Genomic DNA, 18660 nt, shown 5'->3' on the forward strand with positions numbered 1-18660 from the left:
CCCCAGGGGCTTCCTGGAGAGCAGGAGGAGGGTAATCTGCAGATACGGGAACCTCAGTTGCCAAGTCCAGGCGCGTAACTGGGGGCGGGGGGGAGGGATGCTGAACTGCCCTCCTGGTCACGGGGCAACACCGCGGCCACCGACAGGAGACATGGCCTTGCCAGAAACCAGCCACTCCGGAAAGAAAGAAACTGGTGCGAGACCATACCAGCACCTGACATTTGTGTTCCCATGAGGTGCTTCACTTAGCAAAAATCAAAACACTGAGTAACTCTCACATTCACCCAAGAGCCACAGGCAGCTCGGAGCACACACGTGTCCAGCTGTCTGTACACCTCTTACAGTGACCAGATCGACACGGTCAGTACAGTTACTTGTGATGAAGTCTGTTGATTCCATGCGTTTCACAGAAACAGAGGTGGGGCTCAAGTCTCGGGAGGTGGTACCAGCTGGGCAGGAGGCCTGAGTCCCGGCCCAAGCGGCCTGACTGCCCATGCAGGCCCATCAGCCTCTGGAGGAGAGTGTCAGGGCCTCTTCCCCGCCCTGGACAGACGCCTTCGCGGCAAGCAAGCACCTGCTGACCTAGGACACGTCCCCGAGGGCGCAGTGCTCCCCGACCAACCTCCCACCTTTCAGCCACAGACACCTTTTCTCCATCCCGTGCCAGAAAGGCTGAACCAGGACATGGGGCACCCAAGTTCAGGGTCTTGAAACTAAGGGGGCTCAGGGTGAGCTCTGCTGCCACCAAGGCCCTCACACCTGTCCATCCAGACCCAGGGGGCACACCAAAGGTGACCACTCCTACTTCCCGGCAGGGCTCTACGCGTTCCCATCTAAAAAGGAGGGCTGTGCGAGCCATCCCCCAAACCCCTGCCTACTTCCAGCCTGCGCCCTCCCGGCCTCACCCACGGGGGTGGAGTCGGCTCTCTGCCGGGCAAGATGCGCGCCTCTGGTGGCTAGGGCTTCCGGGTCCGAAGTTCCCCAACGTGCCCTCTCACCGCTTCCGGTCCCTCCCCAAGCGCTCAGGAGCTCTCTGGAAACCCCTTTCCTCTGAACTTCTTCTATTAACCGTGTTTACTATTAGGTACTTGTTTAGATACCTGTAGTGCTGGTATTTCATGTCTCATTTCATGAACTAATCTGTTGAAGCGTGAGAATCCGGGGCCTCAAAAAATACTTAACACGGCACTTAACACTCAGCAAGTATTCAAGAAAAGAACACACTTGATGACTGAAGGCTACACAACACAAGTCCTGGGTGCCGGTCCTCTTGGACCCTCTTACTTCTTTGGGCTTTGCAACAAACTTGGACTGATACATGGTCGTTTTTCTACCCACACTTCTACAAAGCTGCAGTGAGAGACTCATTTGCTTACAAGTGAATGATGGGGGCAGGGGGTGCAAGAAAGACAAAACTTGTAAATAATTATTTTACTGGTAACTGCCTTCACCTTCTCTCCTCCCCGTGACATCCTTTAAACATAAAAACTCTGTAAAACACTAATATCAGATTTTGCAAACGTAAGAGGATTTTAACAGAAATCCTCCAGATCTTGTGCTTCTGATCCTAGACATTCTCTTCACCAAGTAAGGCCCCTCGAGAGCAGGGCCCGCAACCCTGGCCGCCGTGCCCATCTGTGAGCACGGCTCCAAGTGACAGTGCTCACTGGCACACACATCGCCGTGGCCACTTTTGTTCTGCACCAACAGAGGCTCTTCGGCCAGCAAAGCCAACTGGCCCAGACGGAAGAGCCTGCCGGGCCTGCTCAGGGCTGCCTTCCTCAACGCAGTTCCGTGAGAGAATCAGACACCACCGTGTGTAATGAGCTAACTTCTCCGTACGCTTCCAGACCATGCCATCCCGGCAGCACCCTAACCAAGAAAACCATCACTCAGGTCATTCGGCTTAGATGAGAAGAGCCCTTCAGGAGCTTCGTCCGGATAAGGCACGGGCAAACACCTATCCTTTCACGTTTACAACCACATGATTAACATGTATACATGCATGTGTATAATGATTTTACTGGAAAAGTAAGCCTACCATCTTGATCACAGTGATTTAGCCCCAATTCTTGATACCAATTTCAAATCACGACACTTAAGCTTGACCACCATAATGACCTCCATAGAAAATCACAAAAATGTAGAGCTTAAGAAGATATCAAACTAAGTTTGTGTGTTATTAGGCCACAGATAAAGCACGTTGAAAATAACAGTAACAGGATTATAAAGCCTGGTTAACTAGCATATTTTCTCAGGCTTTCTTTAAGACACTGCTGTACACAAAGATCCTGAATATTAACAGGCCAAGCAAAATGCATCTAAATTTATTCATAAGCCTGAGTTACAAGCCTAAAAATATGCAGAAACAGTCGGAGCTCAGAAGTGGCTAGAAGCTCAGAGAGGCTCAACCAACCCACCCCTGAATCACTTTTATGAGGACTACGCCCCGCTGAGCCTCCGTGTGCACAGCACCCCCGGGGCTCCCCGTCACGCACAGGGCAGGGACCACGCATGCCACAGCCTCTGATCTGTGGCCACCCCGCTATGGTTAGGAATCACTTGTGCGACAAGCACAACTTGGAAAAGCAGAGCACGGGAGAGGAGGTGCAGTCGGGAGACACAGGAGGACGGAGGAGGCATTCTTAGGCGCTGTTTTGGTTTTTTTCCTTTGGCACATGTTTTTTTGGGAGGGGTAGTGGGTGGGGAAGGATTGTGTAAAGTTTAAAGTCTGTTCAGAACCAGATCATCGTGAAGGGCGTGGACGGCACCCAGGAGTGTCGAGGCGCCCGTGTAGCCACAGCCAAGCCCAGACCCGGGTGGGGTGGCGGCGCTCACTGAACAGCATCACTGAGAACCCTGGTGCTCCTTGACAATGACCAACACACAGAGACAGACTCAACGCGGGGGCTCATCCGTGCCCACCAGTGTCCTTAAAACAGCTGGCCCCAAAACGTGCAAAGGCAGGACATGTCTGGAAAGGCTTTCCGACTGGGTACAGGAAGGTGGGGCAGCTCCCACACCTGCCCCACGCTAGCCATGAGGCAGTTCAAGGAGTGCCTGCAGTCGGCGGGGCACATAGGGGGACTAGCAGTTTCTAAGTGAAATGGAAAAAAAAAAAAAAACAGATCAAATGTCAACAGTGAACGGGGCTCCCGATATGACCTGAACACTGAACGTGGGGTTAGGAGGCCGCCAGACCGGACAGGCACAGCCTGGACGCGCTGACCAAGCACTCCAGACGCTCGGCCTCTGAGCAGGGCAGGCCGCTGCATCGCTGCTGGCCCAGGTGTATGTGCGGTGTGCGCACTCACGCTTCAGGAAGCGGGCACCAAGGTGGAGGGCAAACGAGGCGTCATTTGTTTGTTCCACTCACATTGTAACTGTTTTCAGTAACTGCCCAAGAAGTATTCATCAAAACTTTTTGTAAATACAGAAAACACAACCGTTAGGAAGAAGCCTGCTACAGACGCTTGCCATGTCAGTTTCCTCGTCGCTCAAAAACATACACTTTCATCTTTATTCACCAAACCCTGCATCTCGAAACTACTCAAGTCCAAATATAAATGGGTGTATAAAAAACTCCTCCTTTCTACCAAGAAATTCACTCTGAAGAGATGTTATTTCTGGCACCCCAGGTGCAGAATGCCAATGCGGTTTTAGCTCCTCTGCTCCCAGGTTGCTCGAGTGCCACGACCTCCAGGGCCGGGCCACGGGCTATTCCAGGGCCCTCATGGCCACACCTGCGTCCTCGGGGGCCCCGGAGGGAGGCGCTCTGGGTGGTGGAGAGTCAGCGTGGGTGCTGGAAGCCAAAGCCGTCTTTGCTGAAAGGCAACGACCCGGTGCACACGGGCTCACTAGCAGGCAATCTAGAGAAGATGACCGCAGCCGTGAACAGGGCACTGAACTGACGCTGCAGGTGCCGCCCAGCGTGCTTTCCAGGGAGGAGCACAGAACCCGGGAAACACGCCCGCCAGTCTCCATGCCAAGTGACCAGCACGAGGCCTGGTGTCTAAAGGAGGAGAGAGGCTGTGAGGTTCTGGCCCCAAACGTCCCCCTAGTGACAAATGCCCGCAGCTCCCCCGCGCGGGCTCCAGAGGAGAGCTCGGCACAGACACGCCAAGCCCGGCACTGACGGCTCCCAGGGCCCAGCCCCGAACAGAGGGCAAGCCATCAACCTAAACAGCGGGGCTGCAGGAGGAAAGCCACCGAGAAACTGCCAACACGCCTGGGCGTGCGGCCCGAAGGGCAGCGTCTCCCACGCTGCACGACCCCAAACCCTAAGCCATCAACAAGAAGCCACATGTGACAAGCGTTCTGCCTATAAACCAGGTGAGAGGACTCCATGGGGTGACCCGCTGCCAACTCTAAGAAAAAGATGGACTTAATCCTGCGCCGAGGCCCATGGGGGACAGTCAGCACAGAGCCCCGGCTTCCAAGAGATGGCGGACGCCCGCCCACAGCCCCTCTGCCCTCAGTCCTGTCCGTCTAATCTCCACAGCTCCCCTGCATTGGCAGCTGGTTCCATGTCAAGCAGCCTCAGGATGTGTCCAGAAGAAGCCTTTCGGGCAAAGGGGAAACCGCACCTGAACCCAGATCCGCTGCCCTCGACTGCCGAGCGCCCAAACCAGGGACTCGCTCCAATGTGGCCAGCAGGACTCGGGTTTGAAACTGCACATAGCGAAGGGCCCGAAGCACGGCCCCCACGGTCTGGTTGCACACGAGAGTCCGAGGGGCCCTCCGGACAACCTCGGCCCCTGTCCCAACCAGACGGAACCCTGCCCACAGGCTCGTCAGGACACACGGTCCACAGAACCAGACCTTCAGAACTCTCATGGCAAGAAACGAATGGCCTTCAGCTAGTCAAATTCAGCCTGGAGGATATCTGTCAGTATACATGTATGTACGTACACACACACCCCATATTTACTCACTTTATCATCCAGAGTTTAGTGAACATTTTTCAGCCCCACAAATGGATGTGACAGGGCGGGGGGAGAAGACTGGGCTCAGGGCATACTGTTGGCCGGCCTGGGTCCTTCACTTGGTGACCACAATGCAGCCACGCAAGCTCTCTGGGCCGTGGCCTCCCAGCAGTGCTCACACCGTGTCTGTTCTCTTCCCCCAGACAACTCGAGACCTTTCAAGTCCAAGTGCCGTGCAGCAGTACTGTGGAGGACCGGGAAGGCAGCGGTAGGCAGAGGCCCCCTGCTCTGACCCACCTCCTCCGGCCCCTGGAACCCAGCAAGCTAGCCCAAAAGCTTCAGACAGTGCCCAGTGCAGGGGAGGCCCAGGCAAAGCTGAAAGCAATCTGTTACTTCCGCCTCTGCACACCAGGGCTCTCAAAGGCTAGAAATCAACAGTTTGTCCCTGCCTTACAGCCTAACAAAGAAATAAAAAGTACAGTCTTTAAAACACAAGTCCAGGGCTTCCCTGGTACCACAGTGGTTAAGAATCCACCTGCCAATGCAGGGGACACGGGTTCGAGCCCTGGTCCGGGAAGATCCCACATGCCACGGAGCAACTAAGCCCGTGCGCCACAACTACTGAGCCTGCGCTCTAGAGCCCGCGAGCCACAACTACTGAACCCCATGCGCCTAGAGCCCGTGTTCCCAACAAGAGAAGCCACTGCAAGGAGAAGTCCGCGCTCCACAACGAAGAGTAGCCCCCGCTCGCCACAACTAGAGAAAGCCCGCACGCAGCAACAAAGACCCAACGCAGCCAAAAATTAAAAAAATAAAAATAAATTTATTAAAACACACACACACACAAGGCCATGTATTTATTCAACTATGCCCTGTCAAATAACTGTTTCTTGTCCAGATTTTCAACTTTCATACCACTGTCAGTTATTTTAAAACAGTTAATAAAAGTTACTAAAATACATTCGATGGACACACTAACTCAGGCATGACTCTGGACCCCTTCCCCCTGCACCACAGTCCAGGCTCCGGGCTCAGGGGTTGGGGACAGGACGAGGGGTGAGGCAGGGTCTGTCTTTTTTTAAACAACCATAATGTGAGCAGCATGTTTTTCTTGCAAAAGTTTAGATAATACTGATACCCTAAAAGAAAGTTTAAAAGTAACTAAAGACAAAACAAAACTAAAGACAAGCCCCTACCATCGGGTCTCCAGCCAAACACTGAATCAATACTCCCCCGCCTCCGTTTAAGATTACAAGTGTTACCCATGAGCAAACTTTCCCTAACTTAACACAGAAACCCACGATTGATTCCCCAAACCTGCTGTGCATGGTCCCACAATAACTTATAAAACTGCAGGACCTGTAATCAGAGCCCATCTTCCCCTACTGCTCTGTTTAGGAGCAGAAAAGCGGCAAGTCACAGACGGCGCTCACCTCCTGCCTTGCAGAGCAGAGGGCGCAACAGTCAATCCAGAATGACCACCTCAGGGAACACTTCCTCCCAGGGAAGGGGGCACGCGGGCTGCACAAGCCCAACCCTCCCTCCTGGGACCACCACCCCCGACCCGTTCTGATTCTCTTCTCTGTGGGCAGCTGCTAAATGAGACGGGCCAGCAGCCTCTGCCCCCTGGAAATGCATACCTATGACCTAAGGCAAAAAAGACACCATGGTGCTAAGGTCCGAGACAGGCTGAGGACCAAGGTCTCCGGGAATGGGAGTGGGGAGGAGCCACAGAGGAAAGGATTAGTCTGTGGACGAAAGGTTCAACAGAACAGAAAGGTGCCAGCAGTGAGTCCTCCCCTTACTGCTTCCTGAGGGACCACGGACGTCGCCACCTCTGCTGGAACAGCGGGGACAAGACGGCACTGCATCGGCCCTGAGAGCTGCTTTCTGTCTGATTCCAAACCTTTGCGTCCCACTCCGTGGACACCTGCTGATTACTGTGTGTCTGCGGTGACAGAGTCGCCATGGAACAAGGTGCATGAGAAGCAGCACAGGCCAGATGCAGCGGGTGGACAGCCCCATGGACGAGAGTCAAGGACCTGACACGAAGTGGGCACGTGCGTGGACCGCACTGACCCTGGAGAGCTGCCTCCACCCTCCTCCGTCCTCCGCGCTCGGCGGCCACGGGGAAAGGGGGCTGTGGTCATACCCGCCAGCACCCTGCAGGAGCTCCGCTCCCGTGGAGGGAGGTGCTCCACCGTAAAGAATCTAAAACACCCTCCTCTGTCCTGAGTCCTGAACTCCCCCCTCCGGAAAGAGAGTATTCTCTAAGCTGAGGCCTGTCTCACACCCTCAGACCCTGGGACAGGGGGCTTACAGAGGGACCAGGCCCACGGCTGGACCCGTTTGCAAATCTAGCCCTGAGCCAAACACAAAGCCTGCCTGTAAGGGTCAGGGAGTCACCAGGCACAGGCTTGCAGGCTGCAGGGCTGCCGGTTCACGCAGGACAGAAGGCCAAGCACACCTCAGGAAGCAGGCGAATCCTGCCTGCAACATCTTCCCCTCACGTGCAGGAGGCCACCTGCTCTGAAGTTGTTCTGAGCCAGTGAGGCTCAGCTCTGTATCGAAATCGAGCTGAGATCCAGAACACAACGTCTATCTATACACACACGCGTGCGCGCGCGTCAATTATGTCTCAATCACACTGGGGGGGAAATAAAACATAAAAATTTTTAAAATTAGAAAGGGACAGGGAATGATTTTTTCCTTCCTTTTACCTCAATCAGGTGGCCTTTTGATCTTACAACATTTTACGGTAACCCACACTTAATATCAACAGAATTCAATCCTAACGACAGCCCCGTGGTGGCAGAATCAGGGAGGGTCAGTGAGGAGTTTGTTGGCATATATGTGAGTGCCTGTGTGTGAGCACACATGTGAGCACATACACATGAGTGCACAGCAAGAGGCAGCTTTTCACGGCAGAGTCTGTAAGAGAGAAGAGAGCTTCCAGGCCCTAAAAAGGAAACTCGGGACTTGTCTGCTCATCAGTCTTCACAAAACGAGCACAGTCCCGTGTTCACGTCCTCCAGCACCAGTGAAGCGTGTGACGTGGGAATTAGCGTGGCCAGAGCCCTCCCCATGGTGAGGACCCGCCTTCCCAGGAAGTCGGGCTGGTTTCCAGCAAGAGATGAACCAAGTAAGGGAAGGCGACAGCACCCAAAGCCACCCCCAATTCTGCCTGCAGAAATGCAGTTAACTCCCAGCTATTAAGCAACAAACAAAACAGATGTTTTATGCTATCTCTTCATTATTTTTTAATCGGACCACTGAACTGAGAAAACTCCAACTAAATGCTTTGTAGGCAGCCCTGAAGCTAAAACCTTATAAACAAAACCTTTCTATCATTCTTCTGCTGTAGCTTTTATGAAAACAGGTTCCAAGAGAAGCTTCTAAGAAATTCCAATTCTCCATGGCCGAGACTCAGAAGGCCTGAGTAGACGGCACCATTACAGACACAAGGACCAAGAACTTTCCCAGTGACCACGGCCGCTACGGCAACGCAGGTGGCACTCGCACTGCAAGGTCTCGGCCTTCGGAGCCCAGCAGAGCCCTCCCCGCCAGCCCGGAGACGGAGAAGTCCCCACCCACAGCGAGGAAGCTCGGAACGGCCCGCGTGTCCTGGGCTGGCCGAGGGCCGCCCTCCGTGGTGAGAAAGGAGGCAGAGCGACCAGTCCCGACAAGAAAACAAAACCAAAGGACCGGGTCTTCACTCCTCAGCAATTACATTCACTTTAGGTACAGCCTACCAACCACAGCCTGGAAAGAAGACCACCCCCTGTGGCGGCGGCGCTGTCCGTCCGTGTCACAGGAAGCCCTCCTCCAGGCCATCACGCATGGGGACACCGGTCCACTTAATAGGCAGCTGTCGTATCCCCCGAGCTACCGCCTGGGCCCCAAACCTGCATCGACAAACCATGGACGGTAAATTTTAATAACTAATCCTTGGGAAACTGGGATTGACACAGAGACACTCACATGTATAAATTAGATAATAAAAAAATTATAAAAAATACTTAACCCATCTTATTTAAGGAGAGAAGTCACTCTAAGCTCTCAATCGACTTTAAAAACTTAAGGAACACAGTCGTATTTGTCAGCAAAAGAAGCAAAGAGGCTGCCGGGGTCTCTCCTATTTCTCGGATTATAATTGTTGAAGTAAAGCCCTTACTGATTGGAAAACATAATGTGGGACTTTATTTTTTTTTAATAAATTTATTTATTTAGTTTTGGCTGCGTTGGGTCTTTGTTGCGGTGCGCAGGCTTCTCATTGTGGTGGCTTCTCTTGTGGAGCACGGGCTCTAGGAGAGCAGGCTTCAGTAGTTGTGGCACGTGGGCTCCAGAGCACAGGCTCAGTAGTTGTGGCGCACAGGCTTAGCTGCTCCGCGGCATGTGGGATCTTTCCGGACCAGGGCTCGAACCCATGTCCCCTGCATTGGCAGGCGGATTCTTAACCACTGCACCACCAGGGAAGCCCTAGAAAGTCACATTTTTTAAAACTTTACTCAACTATAGTTGATTCACAACGTTGTGTTAATGTCTGCTGTACAGCAAAGCAGGGCGTCGCACTGTTAACAGTGTGACGAGCAGGACGGTCCATGGAGCCTGTCCGCCTCGTCACAGCCGCACAGCCAGTTCCCCAGACGCAGCGTGCAAGGCAGCCACTCCACCCTCCACCCCAGGAAGGCCTGGCCAGGAGGTCACAGCCACACACAGCCACTCTGGACGCTCGCAGCCCGGCCTCTCTTCTGGGCTGTGACAGCACAGCACAGCTCCCGGGCAGGGCGAGGCTTTCTGAGACCATGGTCTAGTCTAGATGGCCCCCGCAGAAGGAGGGCTGCAATTCGGGGAGGGGGGCTCAGAGCTGCTGACACTGTTATCCCAAAAGGTACCTGCCAGGGAACAGTATATCTGAAAGAACTTCAGGACACAAATAATAGTGATAAAACTGCAAGTCATGACCTGAAACAGTTTACCTCTTACCTCTGGTGAGTGGAGAAAGCAGATCGTTTCCCAAGTGATAAAACGTTCATTTAAGAAAATAATAATCTTGACAGCATGGATGACATCGAGCAAAACAAACGCTTCAGACGTTCTCACATGATGCAATGAACGCTTCGTAAAATGGAAGCCTGGAGACGCTTCCACCCCGACGGGACTGCAGGCGTTCCTCACCCACGCGGCCGCGGGGCCAGCCAGCACCCCGACTGGACATGATGAGCAGGCACTTCTCCTCTGCGGCCATATGCCTCCCAAACCACAATCCCGTCTAAGGAGAAAACATCAGAGAAACCCACATGGAGGACATTCTCTAAGAAACACCTCACTGGTGGTCCTCGAAACTGCCCAGGTCACAGAAGAACAGAAGAGACTGAGGTGACAGGAACACTGAATGCGATGGGGTGTGCTGGGCAGGGCCCTGGGACAGAGGGGGCGTTGGGCAAGGAGTGAGGCTGAACAGTCGGAGTGCGAGTTAATACAACGCACCAGGGCCAGTTCCGGGAGGACAGACTGGCAGCGCCGACCCGACGATGCAAACAGGCCCGTCGACAGCCCCGTGTGCAGGGCTGCCAAGGAGCCCAGAGCCTGCGCCTCTGAACCATCAAACTCCTGGAGCAGTAAACTGCCCGGGGCTGCTTTCTTCTGAATATCATGTCAGAGACGAGGAGCACCGGAAACAGATTCTAAGCAATTCCACTGCAGAAGAAAGGAAACCTCTTTGAGTGAGCCTGTGTCGAATCCCCACCGGTGACCCTCCCCATCACCCTCACCCAGTTGACCTGGGCACCTTCCTGTCCACGGAGTCCTTCCCTTGTCCCCAGCTCACAAAGTTTAAAGCCAAGAAATCTACAAAATGCTCCCACATCAACTGTGAAGACCCGAGAGGCAGTGGTGCCCAAGCCCCAGTCAGGCAGAGGCACCCGATTCCGGATGCCCACCCCGCTGCACAGCCCTGTCCAGCCCTTCCGGTGCCCACTCTGCTCGAGCCGGCATCACGGAGAGGACGAGTGAAAGTGTACCTTAATCTACACGGCTCTGTAAAAAAAACTAACATCTGTTCTTGGTGACACACAAATGTGCCAACTGAATTAGAAAAGGGACGTCCCCTAAGGTCTAAAGCAGCCCCGGCAGAGCCGTGGGGACTGGAGGCCGAGTGCGCTCTGCTCTGCGGCCACCCGCTCCACCTGGCACGGCGGCCCAGGGGAGAGCCCGATAAACCTGCAGGCTCCAGGTTTCGGGGCAGCGCTCTCAGGCCTCTGGTCCTGCCTGCCTGCGAGTGCTCGCGTTCACTAGCTTTGCTGTTTTCTGGCTCACCTCGTCTCACCCTTCACACTCCCCCAAACTGAAGGAGGTCAGCTTTACCGGAGCTTTACAGGAGGCAGGGAGGTGCTTGGTAAAGAGTACAAACCCATTTCAAGTTGAAGCAAACAGCAACCAGTACATGGGGGTTCCAAACTGCTTAAGCCTCACCACAAATATCTAGAAATTAAACCACACTTGTTGGATTCTTCTGTGAAGGCTTCAGTCTAAAGCACCTCATTGTTATTGGTCCTTCAGACCATTTAAAATCCCAAAAATTGCTAGTAAAAAAAGTAACACGCAGTCCATGTGAGCTATGCTTACTATGAGGTTTAAATACATAATAATGTACAGATTAGAACATAAGGCACCTTATTTCCCAAAACAGGAACGTGACCTAGACAACCACACGTCATCCATTCAAAGGACCTGCGGCTTCCAGTGGAGAAGTCCCTTCTGTAGAGGTTCTCTCCATCTCCTGTCTTATACAGAGCAAGCCTGCCCGCTGAAGACTACGGCGCTGCGCTCGGGGGCTTCTGCTGCTCTGCTCCGTGGAGCTTCCTTCTTCCTGCCCGCCCTTCTCCCGGTGCGCACACACCCGCACCCAGGGGGACCCCCGGCCTCAGCTGCCTGCTGGGTATCCCAGTCACTCTCCTCCCAGCACCTCGAGTCCCTCGTGCCCAAACATAGCTCCTCCCATCAGCCCCTTCTCTCTGCGTCCCCTGTCTCTGCAGCGACGCTGCCATCCCTCCAGTTACCGAGTTGAGGATCTGGTTCCCCACTTCCCAAGCCCCAGAGCAGCCACAGGGATGGGTCCACGCCCGCTCGCTGGGCTTCCTCCCCGCCCCCCTTCCAAGACACCCCTTGGTCTGGTAGCCCAACCTCACCTGCACCCCAACCTTGAGACACACTGGACTCGCAGCTCCAGACTCACTCTGATTCCTTCACCCGAAAGCCCTGTTTTAAACACCACGGCCATTTGTTCTAATTATACTTATTACTCAAAGCCCACCCAAAGCTACCTCCTCAGCGGAGCTTTGGGCAAGCTCGAGCCACAAGAGAAACAGTCTCCCCCTTCCCACACGTGCCTCTAGGGGGTCTCTCTGTGCGTCTGACATCTTTCTGCGAGACTCAAATGCCTTGAGATTCACTCGTGCTCACTGGTGACGACACAGCCTCATGGAAGAGCACCCGCCGGAGCCGCTAGAGTCCCACGCACACACGAGACTCCACCTTCCTTCTGCAGGCAAAGCGAGAACGCCCACCACAGGGGGCCTTTCCGGATTAAAAGGGGGAGCAGCTGGCCCAGTGCTGATGGGCAGTAAGCAGTCCAGCTAGGCCATTACCCTTCATGCTGGAAATCCAGCTGAGTGTTAACATGGCATCTTGCACATACAAACGCTAAATATTTACTAAATAAAAGGAAATACGTCAGACAGTGAGAAGTACCATTCTGATTTGCATAAGTTTGAAGTTTATGCCAAAAAAGAATCACCAAGAAAGTTATGGCACAGACCGATTTAATTCTGAGGGCCAAAAATAAGGGAAGCTCCAACCACAATGTGTCAAAAGTGGCAGTGGGTCCTGACACACAGCTGTGGTCACACAGGTCCAGCAAAGCCACAGCCCACAGAGCAGGAGCCAGTCCAGAGCAGAAAGCGCCGGGCAGGGCCCGCGCGCAGTGAGGTGCTCCCAGCCCGGCTGTCCCCAGCGCAGGCGCGCTCTCAGACTACAGTCCAACCGGCTTCCGCGTCCCTGGACACAAAGGGCCTCGACTCCACCAAGCTTGCTGTACTCCTCTCAATAATCAGGAGACGCCTCCCGATACAAAAATCTCTCTGACAGACAATTAAGAGTATTTTCCCCTCCTCATCTCAATAAAACCTGAAAAAGATCACTTTCACATACGGAAGTCATGTTTTATGATAAAGAACTTCATTAAAGATGCTTACCGGGTTGTACATCAGAGTTTCATAGTAAACGGCCTGCAGAGTTACATCCAGGAGGTTACTGAGTTATTGGGAAAAGGCCCAGCGTCCTCACTTCCAATTAAAGCAGATCGGCCCCAGCATTATTAGAACGTCAGTCTCAAGGTCCCTTCACAGTCAATTCAGAGACAGCAATTTTTAGAAGACTAATAAAAGTTGAGTATACAGAACTCCATAACTTTAAAAAGTTCTCCAAACCAGCAAATGTGTACCAATCGATATATTTCGAGTCATTGCAATCCAGATCATCTTAAAAGGTCTGCAAAATTTGGAAAAACAAAGACAGATTTTTAGATCAAGTGACCAGGCTGAACTACAGAAGACAAAACCAAAGTGACCCCAGAGGAAGCTACATGGCTCAAATGATCCAAGAGAATCAGGGTCTAAAACTACGAGATGCACCATCAGTTTGGAGGCAGCGTCTCAGCAGGAAGAATTACGCAAGGAAACTAGATGAGGCCCAGGGAAGGGCTGTGTGCTGCCAGAGGAGTGGGCTGGACCTCGCCCAGCAACCTGTCCTGGGAGCAGAGTCCACACCCCCAAGAGCAGCTGGCACACAGGAAGCCTGGCCGCACAGCACTGCCTTCTGCTGCTGGTCTGCTCCGGAAGAGGAAATCAGAGGAAGGGGAAGCAGCTTAGGGCACCGACACACAGCTGAGGATGTGTGCTGAGTCTGTGAGCATGCGCCAGAAGACATGCACAGACAGACCTACTTTAAGGGGGGGGGGGGGGGGCAACGTTCACATTTCTGTGAGAACTACAGGAGGGGTGCTTACTACCAAGGGTCCACCAAATCAGGAGCCCTCTGAAAATGCACACGAACTCGTGAGCTTACGCACTAGGGAGAGGTCATGGACACCATCGGATTCTCCTAAGGCTGTGGAATTTTGAGAGACCGATAAGCATGTAGGCTGACTTGATTTGTTCAACTACGATTTCTCATACATGCTGAAGTGCTTGTTAGTACAGCTGTTTACAAAATGTGGTCCAAGGACCCTTAGGAATTCCTGCAGCCCTTTTGAAACTTTTTTCATAGCAACACTGCCTTTTTAGCTGGGGTGGTATTTGCACTCATGATGCAAAGGTGATGGCCCAATTTGCTTAAGAACCTTCATGATGAACCACTAATTAATGAATTATTAATTTCATTAAATACCAAGCCTTTCCGTACTTGTCTTTTTCATATTCTATGTAACAAAATGTGAAACGTACATGAAGCATTTCTGCTGTGTACCAAACAACAGCTGTCCCCAGCAAAGGCATTTTTATATGGAAGAGTGACTGATATGCAAGCTCCACAAACGAGGGGATGTGGCAGAGTGTTTCTAGCAAATGAACAAAATGAGACTGCCACTTCAAGGAAAACACCTGACCTAATTTATTGATCTTTGGCCACGACGTGCAGCATGCGGAACCTTAGTTCCCCAACGAGGGATCGAACCCAGGCCCTCAGCACCGGAAGCTCAGAGTCCTAACCACTGGACCGCCAGGGAAGTCCCAGCACCTGACCTATTTTATTGCCAACGCTAAAATTCAAGCATTTGGTCCAGTATTAGAATTTTGGAAAGCGCCATGAGCAGATAGCTTTTGATGGCTTAAAGGCTCTTCTGGCGAGACTGGTGGTAACAGAAACAGAAGTAGCGAAATAAAAGGCATCAGCATCTGGAAGACGGAAGTAACTGAGCAAGCCACAGCTGGCCAGCTGCCAGCGCACAGCGCTGCAAAACCCAACACAGGCAAAAAGGTCCGGTCACGGCGCAAGAAAGGCCAGTGGGCCGAGTGCAGCTGAGAAGAGACGCGCGACCCAATGGCCGCACACTGCCAGTGGCCGTCGCCGCGCGGCCACTTGTTGGGTTTCAGTGTCGCATCAAATAAAACCTCCAAAATTTTATCCAAAGCTACTGAAGGGACTTCCCTGGCCACCCAGTGGTTGGGACTCGGCGCTTTCACTGCCGGTGCCTGGGTTCAACCCCTGGTCAGGGAACTAAGGTCCCGCAAGCTGCGCGGTGAGGCCCAAAAAAAAAGCTATTCAAATATTCTTCCCTATTCCAACTACATTTTTTTTGGGAGGGGGGGCGGTATACTTTAACCAAAGCAACACAGGACAGTTTTTCATTTTGGAAAGTACAGTGATTTAGAGTAACATGCAATGGGTTTATTCCTCCTACTTTTAAATGAAATTAGTAAATAAGCATTTTATTGACAGATGCCCCTATACAGACAGAAGTTTTCTGAGCCCCTCCGTGTTTACAACATGAGGAGTTCCTGACATGACAGGGCCCAGGAACATGGGCGTGCAGGAGAGACAGCTACTCCAGGCCCCTGCTCTATCACAGACCCCGCCAAGACCTCACCCACAAGACCCTTTAATCCGTGTGCCCCACTCCCTGGATCCCACCATGATCACCGTCAACTAGATGAGAAGAGAGAAAAGATGAACATATAAAAGTCTGAGCGTTTCTCTCAAAGAGGCACTGGCTTTCTGTCTGTCTCCCTGGTGGCAGCCGACGCCCAGGGCCGTGTGGTCCCACCTCAGGAGCACAGAGGAGACTGGAGCAGGGTGGAGGGCCTGGCCCGCCTGGTGGGCCTGTCTGTCCATTCAGCTCCACCGGAGACTCGTGGAGGCCAGCTGAGAGTGCCCGCCGGCTGCGGGACGCGGACACCGACACGCGGGGCCCATGCGCCCCGGGCTGGGGCATGACTGGGACTTGGTCCTTTTTGCTCGGCAAGAGTAAGATGCACTATTCCAGATTTTACAGCAATCTTTTGTAGACCCTGACCCAGTACTATCCTCTGAATGTCAAGATGAAAAGGATCCAAAATCATGCCATTTACAGATGGGGAAATGAGGGCCTAGCGGTGAGGCTGCAGCACAGGGGTGAACAGACCAGGTCCAGGTCCAAGCAGCCCCCAAGCTGGCTACCGGAACCTCCGGGCGGGGCTCTGCTTCAGAACAGGGCCCTGAGCGTCAATCCTACTGCTGAGTCCAGGGGCAGAGCTCACTCTCAAAACTGCAGGGTGTGGGCTGCGCGTGGAGAATTCGGCGGCATCTGAAATAGCTACAGACCCCACGGCACTCTATGTGTTCTAAGCCCAGGTTAAGAATTACTGGTCTTGTCTCTGAAAGGAAAATTAAGTGGTGTGGGCAAAGGCGCAGTGACTGGATGGGCACACAGACTTCCCAAGGAGCCCAGCGAGGGCCTTGCACCGCCTCTGGACTGGGGTGCGCACCCTCGGACCCCAGGAGACCACAGCCCGAGGCCATCCTTCTCCCTGCCGCCCATCACCAACTCCGCAGTGTCACCGCTGTGGGGATGGTTTCCACGCGAAGTGTTTCAGGTGCTCCCTGAACAGAAGGCTGCATCGTTCTGGAGCAACGTCCTGCACAGTCCAGGGCTCTCGGAACTGGGGGACAACACGGCACAAGCATCCGGGCGGCAACACCCCCTCTTCCAGGCAATTCACAGAGAGGTCAGAGGTCAGCAGCTGGCTTTGTTTACTGTCTACTTCCCATCAGAGAAGACCAGAGAGACAATTAAAAGTGATCCAAGATGCCCTTCAGTAGGTGAATGGATAAATAAACTGTGGGACATCCAGACGATGGACTATTATTCAGCGCTAAAAAAAAAAAGAGAAATGAGCTATCAAGCCATGAAAAGACACGGAGGCACCTTAAATGCACATTCCTACGTGAAAGGAGCCCATCTGAAAAGGCGGTACGAGCCCAACCACATGATATTCTGGAAAAGGCAAAACTGTGGAGACAGTGAAGAGATGGAAGGGTGAACAGGTGGAGGGAGAGGGTTTCAGGGCAGTGAGACGAGTCTGTGTGAGGCTGTGATGGCAGAGACGCATCATCACACACTCGTCCAAACCCACAGGACCGACAGCACCGAGAGGGAAGCAGAATGCAGACCGTGGACTCTGGGTGACACCGTGTCTGTGCAGGTTCACTGCTTTCAATAGATCAGCCACTCCGCCGGGTTGGGTGGGTGGGGGTGGAGTGTATATGGGAAATCTCTGTACCCTGCTGCTTGATTCTGCTGTGAGCCTAAACCTGATCTAAAAAATAAAGTCTGCTTAATAAAAAAGGTGACTGAACTGCCACAAGCTCACCATGCTGGGCCGGGAGGCTCCCAGGAACAGAGCGCCTGGTTTATGAAACAAAGGCGGCCACATCAGGCTGGGCCGCCAACCTCCAGCCCAGTCTCCCACCTCCTGAGGCCCCTCCCACCTCACCTGCTCCCCACCCAGTCCCCAGGCTCCGCTCAGCAGGACCCCCTGCTGTGTGAGGGCGGACAGTGTGCAAGGGGACAAGGCCCCTTTTCCAGAAAACGTGAAAATCATAACTTCATCAGGCACATTATATACACTGCTCTCTAGACTATGTAGTCACTAAAAGTCACAGTTTGAAGTTTCACGTCATCGGAAGTTAATGCTAGGTTTTAAAGTGCAGAACACGAAAGTTTATATACAATCTGATCCCTGTTTTGTGAAATGTAACATATTCACAATTTTTAATTTGTATGTTTATCTTTGAGGGATAGGATTACACATGATTTTTATTTTATTCTTTATATTTAACTTTATTTACTGGTAAGTGTTATTATCTAAATTGTGTCCCCCCCCAAAAAACGTTATTTTGGGATCGTAACCCCCAAGTACCTCCGAATGCGGCCTCATCTGGAAACAGGGTCTTTGCGGATGTTGTCGGGATCATCAGGGTGGGTCCTCACCCAGTACGACTGGTGCCCTTATAAAAAGGGGAAATTTGGACACGGACACAGACACGCACACGTGAAGATGGAAGCAGAGAAGGGCGTGACGCTTCCGCGAGCCACAGAACATCAGAGGCGCCAGCAGATGCGGCAGCTGGGAGAGGCCTGGGGCAGATTCTCCCTCGGCCCGGCAGGGACCAGCCCGGCCGGCCCCTCGGTCTCGGACTTCTGGCCTCCGGGGCTGTGGAGGAGTCTGTCTCTGTGGGTTTGTTGCGGCCGCCCCAGCGAACTGACACTGAGTTTTGGATAATGTGCACGAACTACTTGAATCATGGGAGCCCTAACTTTTCTCTAAGACACCGAATAGCGTAACTCTTAGAATAAAGGAAAGATTTCTACACTTCACTGCACTAAGAAACTACCCTTTCAACAAAAGAAAGCAACATCGTGTACAATTATGTTCGGTGACCTACACTTTACTTTAATCCGCTCTTTGTAGAAAAGGTAGGGGTTCTCTTGTTGACAGTAGTTTCCCTGCAACCTCAGAGTGCAACACAGCCCGAGAGCGAGGCTGCTGTCAACTGACAGGCAGGTGTGTGCAGGGGAGTGTGTCAGCTGTTTGGTGAAAAGACAGAGCTCATTACTGGGAGCAGTTCTGCTCCCGCGAACCCCAAGTCCTCCTTCTGCCCCAGACTCCACTCACCCCCAACCTCCCAACAGTAGCCA

General features: G+C 52.9%; 1 protein-coding gene across 8 annotated transcripts in view; it reads right to left on the reverse strand.

The window, feature by feature from the left end:
• Positions 1-18660, reverse strand: part of ANKRD11 (ankyrin repeat domain containing 11) — a 171377-nt gene that overhangs the window by 71541 nt on the left and 81176 nt on the right. For 2 of the 8 annotated variants that reach the window (XM_067718306.1, XM_067718308.1), the window contains exons 3-4: positions 15624-16834; positions 13181-13475 (exon numbers count right to left, since the gene is read on the reverse strand). The exons of 5 other annotated variants lie outside the window; for them this stretch is intronic. The gene's annotated coding sequence lies outside the window, so the exon portion shown is untranslated. Of the gene's footprint in view, positions 1-9911; positions 10198-13180; positions 13476-15623; positions 16835-18660 lie in introns of all 8 variants that reach the window. One more of the 8 variants, XM_067718307.1, reaches the window with a different exon arrangement.

Source organism: Pseudorca crassidens, chromosome 20 (assembly GCF_039906515.1).
Source record: "Pseudorca crassidens isolate mPseCra1 chromosome 20, mPseCra1.hap1, whole genome shotgun sequence".
Taxonomy (NCBI): domain Eukaryota; kingdom Metazoa; phylum Chordata; class Mammalia; order Artiodactyla; family Delphinidae; genus Pseudorca; species Pseudorca crassidens.